Source organism: Bufo gargarizans, chromosome 8, assembly GCF_014858855.1.
Source record: "Bufo gargarizans isolate SCDJY-AF-19 chromosome 8, ASM1485885v1, whole genome shotgun sequence".
NCBI lineage: Eukaryota > Metazoa > Chordata > Amphibia > Anura > Bufonidae > Bufo > Bufo gargarizans.
Window position 1 is genome coordinate 194,090,051 of NC_058087.1, and position 7,623 is coordinate 194,097,673.

The 7,623-nt window shown below is 53.7% G+C and overlaps 1 long non-coding RNA gene across 4 annotated transcripts; it reads right to left on the reverse strand.

Annotated features, from left to right (window-relative positions):
* Positions 1-4,481: 4,481 nt before the first annotated feature.
* LOC122944892 lies at positions 4,482-7,623 on the reverse strand. 4 transcript variants are annotated; one of them, XR_006391066.1, is made up of 4 exons: positions 7,588-7,623; positions 6,574-6,702; positions 6,160-6,233; positions 4,482-5,938 (listed from the first exon to the last, which is right to left on the reverse strand). It is a non-coding gene; the product is annotated as an uncharacterized LOC122944892 (long non-coding RNA). The 4 variants fall into 4 exon arrangements; XR_006391064.1 differs by lacking the exon at positions 7,588-7,623 and adding an exon at positions 7,492-7,570; XR_006391065.1 differs by lacking the exon at positions 7,588-7,623 and adding an exon at positions 7,110-7,400.

The window sequence follows — 7,623 nt, forward strand, 5'->3', positions numbered from 1 at the left end:
TCTCAATCCAATTACAGACTATACTTTCCAAACCTATAGACCTTACTTTACCTATTAAACGTCCATGAGGGACAGGATCAAAATCCAGAAACACTACATCCACAGCCGCCCCTCTGTCCAGGCTTCTACTTACCTCACTACATCCACAGCCGCTCCTCTGTCCAGGCTTCTACTCACCTCACTACATCCACAGCCGCCCCTCTGTCCAGGCTTCTACTTACCTCACTACATCCACAGCCGCTCCTCTGTCCAGGCTTCTACTCACCTCACTACATCCACAGCTTCCCCTCTGTCCAGGCTTCTACTTACCTCACTACATCCACAGCCGCTCCTCTGTCCAGGCTTCTACTCACCTCACTACATCCACAGCCGCCCCTCTGTCCAGGCTTCTACTCCCCTCACTACATTCACAGCCGCTCCTCTGTTCAGGCTTCTACTCACCTCACTACATCCACAGCCGCCCCTCTGTCCAGGCTTCTACTCCCCTCACTACATCCACAGCCGCCCCTCTGTCCAGGCTTCTACTTACCTCACTACATCCACAGCCGCTCCTCTGTCCAGGCTTCTACTCACCTCCCTACATCCACAGCCGCCCCTCTGTCCAGGCTTCTACTCACCTCACTACATCCACAGCCGCTCCTCTGTTCAGGCTTCTACTCACCTCACTACATCCACAGCCGCCCCTCTGTCCAGGCTTCTACTCCCCTCACTACATCCACAGCCGCCCCTCTGTCCAGGCTTCTACTTACCTCACTACATCCACAGCCGCTCCTCTGTCCAGGCTTCTACTCCCCTCACTACACCCACAGCCGCCCCTCTGTCCAGGCTTCTACTCCCCTCACTACATCCACAGCCGCCCCTCTGTCCAGGCTTCTACTCACCTCACTACATCCACAGCCGCCCCTCTGTCCAGGCTTCTACTCCCCTGACTACATCCACAGCCGCCCCTCTGTCCAGGCTTCTACTCGCCTCACTACATCCACAGCAACTCCTCTGTCCAGGCTTCTACTCGCCTCACTACATCCACAGCCGCCCCTCTGTCCAGGCTTCTACTCCCCTCACTACATCCACAGCCGCCCCTCTGTCCAGGCTTCTACTTACCTCACTACATCCACAGCCGCCCCTCTGTCCAGGCTTCTACTTACCTCACTACATCCACAGCCGCCCCTCTGTCCAGGCTTCTACTCCCCTCACTACATCCACAGCTGCCCCTCTGTCCAGGCTTCTACTTACCTTACTACATCCACAGCTGCCCCTATGTCCAGGCTTCTACTCACCTCACTACATCCACAGCCACCCCTCTGTCCAGGCTTTTACTTACCTCACTACATCCACAGCCGCCCACTGTCCAGGCTTCTACTCCCCTCACTATATCCACAGCCGCCCCTCTGTCCAGGCTTCTACTCACCTCACTACATCCACAGCCGCCCCTCTGTCCAGGCTACTACTTACCTCACTACATCCACAGCCGCCCCTCTGTCCAGGCTTCTACTAACCTCACTACATCCACAGCCGCCCCTCTGTCCAGGCTACTACTTACCTCACTACATCCACAGCCGCCCCTCTGTCCAGGCTTCTACTTACCTCACTACATCCACAGCCGCTCCTCTGTCCAGGCTTCTACTCACCTCACTACATCCACAGCCGCCCCTCTGTCCAGGCTTCTACTCCCCTCACTACATCCACAGCCGCCCCTCTGTCCAGGCTTCTACTTACCTCACTACATCCACAGCCGCCCCTCTGTCCAGGCTTCTACTCCCCTCACTACACCCACAGCCGCCCCTCTGTCCAGGCTTCTACTCCCCTCACTACATCCACAGCCGCCCCTCTGTCCAGGCTTCTACTCACCTCACTACATCCACAGCTGCCCCTCTGTCCAGGCTTCTACTCCCCTCACTACACCCACAGCCGCCCCTCTGTCCAGGCTTCTACTCCCCTCACTACATCCACAGCCGCCCCTCTGTCCAGGCTTCTACTCCCCTCACTACATCCACAGCCGCCCCTCTGTCCAGGCTTCTACTCACCTCACTACATCCACAGCTGCCCCTCTGTCCAGGCTTCTACTCCCCTCACTACACCCACAGCCGCCCCTCTGTCCAGGCTTCTACTCCCCTCACTACATCCACAGCCGCCCCTCTGTCCAGGCTTCTACTCCCCTCACTACATCCACAGCTGCCCCTCTGTCCAGGCTTCTACTTACCTCACTACATCCACAGCTGCCCCTCTGTCCAGGCTTCTACTTACCTCACTACATCCACAGCCGCCCCTCTGTCCAGGCTTCTACTCCCCTCACTACATCCACAGCCGCCCCTCTGTCCAGGCTTCTACTCACCTCACTACATCCACAGCTGCCCCTATGTCCAGGCTTCTACTCACCTCACTACATCCACAGCCGCCCCTCTGTCCAGGCTTCTACTCCCCTCACTACATCCACAGCCGCCCCTCTGTCCAGGCTTCTACTCACCTCACTACATCCACAGCTGCCCCTATGTCCAGGCTTCTACTCACCTCACTACATCCACAGCCACCCCTCTGTCCAGGTTTCTACTTACCTCACTACATCCACAGCCGCCCCTCTGTCCAGGCTTCTACTCCCCTCACTATATCCACAGCCGCCCCTCTGTCCAGGCTTCTACTCACCTCACTACATCCACAGCCGCCCCTCTGTCCAGGCTACTACTTACCTCACTACATCCACAGCCGCCCCTCTGTCCAGGCTTCTACTAACCTCACTACATCCACAGCCGCCCCTCTGTCCAGGCTACTACTTACCTCACTACATCCACAGCCGCCCCTCTGTCCAGGCTTCTACTCCCCTCACTACATCCACAGCCGCCCCTCTGTCCATGCTACTACTGACCTCACTACATCCACAGCCGCCCCTCTGTCCATGCTACTACTGACCTCACTACATCCACAGCCGCCCCTCTGTCCATGCTACTACTGACGTCACTACATCCACAGCCGCCCCTCTGTCCAGACTACTACTGACCTCACTACATCGACAGCCGCCCCTCTGTCCAGGCTTCTACTCCCCTCACTACATCCACAGCCGCCCCTCTGTCCATGCTACTACTGACCTCACTACATCCACAGCCGCCCCTCTGTCCAGGCTACTACTGACCTCACTATATCCACAGCCGCCCCTCTGTCCAGACTACTACTCACCTCCCTACATCCACAGCCGCCCCTCTGTCCAGGCTTCTACTCACCTCACTACATCCACAGCCGCCCCTCTGTCCAGGCTTCTACTCACCTCACTACATCCACAGCCGCCCCTCTGTCCAGGCTTCTACTTACCTCACTACATCCACAGCCGCCCCTCTGTCCAGGCTTCTACTCCCCTCACTATATCCACAGCCGCCCCTCTGTCCAGGCTTCTACTCACCTCACTACATCCACAGCCGCCCCTCTGTCCAGGCTACTACTTACCTCACTACATCCACAGCCGCCCCTCTGTCCAGGCTTCTACTTACCTTACTACATCCACAGCCGCCCCTCTGTCCAGGCTACTACTCACCTCACTACATCCACAGCCGCCCCTCTGTCCAGGCTTCTACTCACCTCACTACATCCACAGCCGCCCCTCTGTCCAGGCTTCTACTTACCTCACTACATACACAGCAGCCCCTCTGTCCAGGCTTCTACTTACCTCACTACATCCACAGCCGCCCCTCTGTCCAGGCTTTCACTCTGGCTATAGAAGAGGATCCTATTATGGGCGACTATGACAACTGACTTTTAACAACGAGGTTATATTGGGCCTCTCACATCTTAGTAGTACAGACTGTCATGGGCCCCATCTTCTCCAGTTTAACCCTCTTCTGCACCATGAGGTCAGGCAGGGACATGGTCTTGGCCCTCACACATTCTGCTGCATTCATCTGAGGCTGATGATGATGATCACCTTTTAAATTACCTTTAAAATGGGAAGTACTCGTCAAACGCGATTGTCCTTCACCCTTCAGTTTTATCAGAGAAGTAATAAAATGAGGGCAGGGTATGAAGATGGGAAATATTTACACGCCCCTCCCCACGTGAAATCGGTGCTACCAAACAGTACTCATCCCAAGTTCTCACACGTCTTCTGCTCCAGTCACAGCCAAAGCTGCATTCAGAGCTCTGCTGGCTGTTAGGTGATGTGACGGGCAGCAGGTGGAGCCAAACCACAGTCTGTTTCCTAGGGAGACCAGCAGAATTATGAATGCAGCTCTGAGTACACCTGGAATAATTCAATAACTGTTAATTGTGTAGAGTACCTTAGATTTAAGACCTACCTGTCCACAGAATTGGTGATGTGTCCGATCACTGGGACCACCGGTGCTGCACCATCCCCCACTATCACAACAATGGGAGTCCCAAGCCCCCCGGTATGAATAAAGCTATGGTTTTCTAAGCTCCTGATTTCCCTGCTTGTTCAGTGTCGCAACCACAAAATCAGAAAAGGAAGCTTCGGTGGTCAGATATGAGGACGGCGCTCACACATTTTTATTTTATTACAAGTTTGTTACACATCTGGTGATGACATCATTATGCGGAAATAATAGTGCAATGGACGAATAGGAAAGCACGTGACTATAATAACACAGCAGCCCCTGCTGGTTCATCGTCTTGTACAGTGGAAAAGTGGAAGGGACTGCATTATGGGCTGTTAGGAATGTGCCTAAAAACAAGCATGATAACTGTTTCCTATCACAAACAGCAGAATCGTGAGTTCAGCTCTGGAGTATAATACATCACCCCCTGCATGTTCAGCAGCTTTGGTCATAAACTCAGCCATAATGAGATGCAAGACATTTCTAAGAAAATTTACTTATAGTGGTTTTTTATTGTTACATACTAAAATTGTGCAAAATGAAGTTTGTAAAAATTAGTTTTTTTTAGTAATTCCACTTTAACCTATGATAGATGGACAGTATATTGCGGCCACCCTTATTTCGCCATCCAAAAAAGAACCAGAGGGGTCCGGATGCCGGGACTTTCAATGATCCTGAGGGGCCGAGTCCGTGCCCTCAGCAGTTGACCCTCAGCTTATGATACAGGTATAGAAAACCCCATAAAACCAAGAAAGGATATACGTGGTACTAAGGCAAATCAGTCAAAACGAGGCCCTAGCTCGTTCCCCGGTGACTGGTCCGGCAAGCACCCCATTGTCTTCACTGGTGACCCCGTTTGGGTGCCTCATTTCCTGCAGCCACATCATACCTGTGCCCCCCTTCTTGCCAATACTGACTGGCCTTGCCCAAAGGTTTTCTGGGAGGAGAAGCTGAACCCCTGGTTGCCCCTCCACCACCTCGCGGGTCTCATCGCCATGGTAGGGTCGGACCCTATACCCAAACCTCTGTGAGAGTCTAAGGGCCTTCATAATAATTTATACTGAAGGAAATAAGAACATAGAACGTCGTCAACGTAGCGGGAACGTTACATGAAGAAACCCGTCCTGTGGTAACCGCGTCCCGACATCGTCCCTACCCACAGCAACGAAGGGGCTAGAGCTGGAAAATGGTCAGAACCCCTGTACCCCAATATCCTGCATTAACCCCCCCCCCCCCCATCTCAATGGAAATATACGCAGGAAATACTACTCCAATATAACAATAGGTTTTCGTGTTCTGGGGTCAAGTACATAGAAAGGGGGCAGATAATGGGGGGAGGGGCCGTGCAGGGGGTACGAGGGGGGTTTTGTCTAAAGTTCGGGAAGGCCCTAAAAGAGCAAAATTGTCCAAGGTCCAGTGGGCAGTTCCTTTAGGCTCTTCTCTGTCAGTGGTAGACAAGGGAGAGGTGGCTGCTCAGACCACCAAGTCCTGCGGTGGGGGCCGGTAGAGGCTGCCCAGTGGAAACCCGGCCCCGCACGCGCTCAGAAGACAGATGCAGCAGTCGTCTCTCGGATCGCTTTGTCCTTCTTCCTCCTTAGCTCTTGTCGGACACAACATATTAACTAAGAGACAGAAGAAGAAAAAAAAATCAGCGCCGCCTTCCACACCTACTAAAGGATTCCTTTATACACAAGTCACACCCGGAGCAGTAGTCAAAATGCAACTACCGGGACTTCATAACTCACTGTGCGTCCCCTGCTGGTTCGAAGGAGATGTAGTGTCTACACCGGGCACTGCACACAGCCGGAGTGTCACTTTAAATATAGGTCGTCCGTGCACTCACCCAGAGCTCTGCCACATTTTCCTGCGTATAGAAAGGGCCACAAAGCGATGGCGACTACAGCGTCCATAACCGACCTGGGGCGAAACCGAAAACAACATTAGCACGAGCGCAGTCGTATTGCAGCACAGCAGCCATGTACCTGTTAAAACAGGAAACTGCACAGGATGCGATTACCGTCCAGGACACCAAAGCCATCGCCCCGGGTATAGCAGGTGTGAGGCCCCTTATAAGTCGCCCTACAGGGGAGGAAACGGCTGACAACAGGGAGCAATAGACTGCGTTCACCAGTCGTGCAGAAACGGCTGATAACAGAGAGTAACAGGCGGCGGGGCGGCTGGGTCCAGATGTGGCTGCCTGACGGTGCGATGATCGGTGCAGCTCTAGATTATCACACACATCGCGGGATACACTTACCTGGCGTCCTGCCGTCGTCACAGATGGAGAAAATTAAAAGTCCCAGAGACGAGCAGCACCAAGAGACACAGAGGAAGTTTACAGAAGCCGCAGAGATGTCGTCAGATTTAAAGGGCAGCAGATCACACCCTGGAGCCGCACCGGCGAACAGAAAACGGGAAACTCCACATGTCAAACCCAGGATATAGTTACTGACTGTAAATGTAAATCCCTCAAGAAGTATCATGAACGTCCACGACTGCTGCCCCAGGAGGAGCCGTCACCCAGCTTTTCACAGATACCCCCCCCCCATCCGCCGGGAGCCTCACATTTTAGAAAAACAATGCAACTTCTTGTAAAATGAAACTTAGAGCTGAATCCGGAGCAGAGACGGAATTAAAGGGACAGACTCCCCTGATGTGTCTGCGCTGTACAGTACAGAGCACACTCCCATCCTCCATACCCGAGAGGTGACAGCAGTACAGTACAGAGCACTCCCATCCTCCATACCCGAGAGGTGACAGCAGTACAGTACAGGGCACTCCCATCCTCCATACCTGAGAGGTGACAGCAGTACAGTACAGAGCACACTCCCATCCTCCATACCCGAGAGGTGACAGCAGTACAGTACAGAGCACTCCCATCCTCCATACCCGAGAGGTGACAGCTGTACAGTACAGAGCACTCCCATCCTCCATACCCGAGAGGTGACAGCAGTACAGTACAGAGCACTCCCATCCTCCATACCCGAGAGGTGACAGCTGTACAGTACAGAGCACTCCCATCCTCCATACCCGAGAGGTGACAGCAGTACAGTACAGAGCACTCCCATCCTCCATACCCGAGAGGTGACAGCAGTACAGTACAGAGCACACTCCCATCCTCCATACCCGAGAGGGGACAGCAGTACAGTACAGAGCACACTCCCATCCTCCATACCTGAGAGGTGACAGCAGTACAGTACAGAGCACACTCCCATCCTCCATACCCGAGAGGTGACAGCAGTACAGTACAGGGCACTCCCATCCTCCATACCTGAGAGGTGACAGCAGACAATCATACACCCCGGGT